The 627-nt window shown below is 54.5% G+C and overlaps 1 protein-coding gene across 2 annotated transcripts in view; it reads right to left on the reverse strand.

Annotated features, from left to right (window-relative positions):
* The window catches only part of GOLIM4 (golgi integral membrane protein 4), a 78878-nt gene that overhangs the window by 77932 nt on the left and 319 nt on the right, over positions 1–627 (reverse strand). The window lies entirely within an intron of this gene.

A 627-nucleotide genomic window follows, 5' to 3' on the forward strand; every position in this document is an offset into this window, starting at 1 on the left:
CCTCCCCAACCCTCCCCCTCCCCCCGCACCCACACCCCAGCACCCCCACCTACCTCTGTCTTAAACTAAAAGTTACTCAGGAAGTGAAACTTTTTCCCTCCAACGCATACCTGCGGGATGGTGAACAGTAGTAGTGTGGACTTTTCCAAAACTTCCAACATCTCTAAAGTCACCCTGTTATATTATCAGAAATCACCNAACATTTCTAAAGTTACCTTATTATATTAACAGAAAGCACCAGGTCTAGGTTCCATTTGACTGGGCCTGTAGTTTGGGCTGCTAGGTCATGGCTAAATTTCCCTTGAAAAAACAGCATAGTCTGAGAAATCACTGCCAAACTCCGTTTCTCAGCCTACTGACGAGGGTAACTGCAAAGCAAACACCCAGAAACCAGGACCGTGCCTCTCCTGGACGGGCCGGCAGAAACGGAGGAAGGGCTACTTGGTCGGCGGGCAAGCCCCGGCTGCAGCTGGGCCCGTGACAAGTGCTGGGGTAAAGCGCTCGGTGCGCGCCGGCCCGTCCCACGCCCCGCGGGACCTGCCTCTGCGCCGACAATTTCAAACGAAACCGCAGGAGGAAGCGGGAGGATGGGGATGTCATCTCCCTTGACACTTGGGCACCCGGCAG

Source organism: Crocuta crocuta, unplaced genomic scaffold (assembly GCF_008692635.1).
Source record: "Crocuta crocuta isolate KB4526 unplaced genomic scaffold, BGI_CrCroc_1.0 scaffold21, whole genome shotgun sequence".
Lineage (NCBI taxonomy): Eukaryota > Metazoa > Chordata > Mammalia > Carnivora > Hyaenidae > Crocuta > Crocuta crocuta.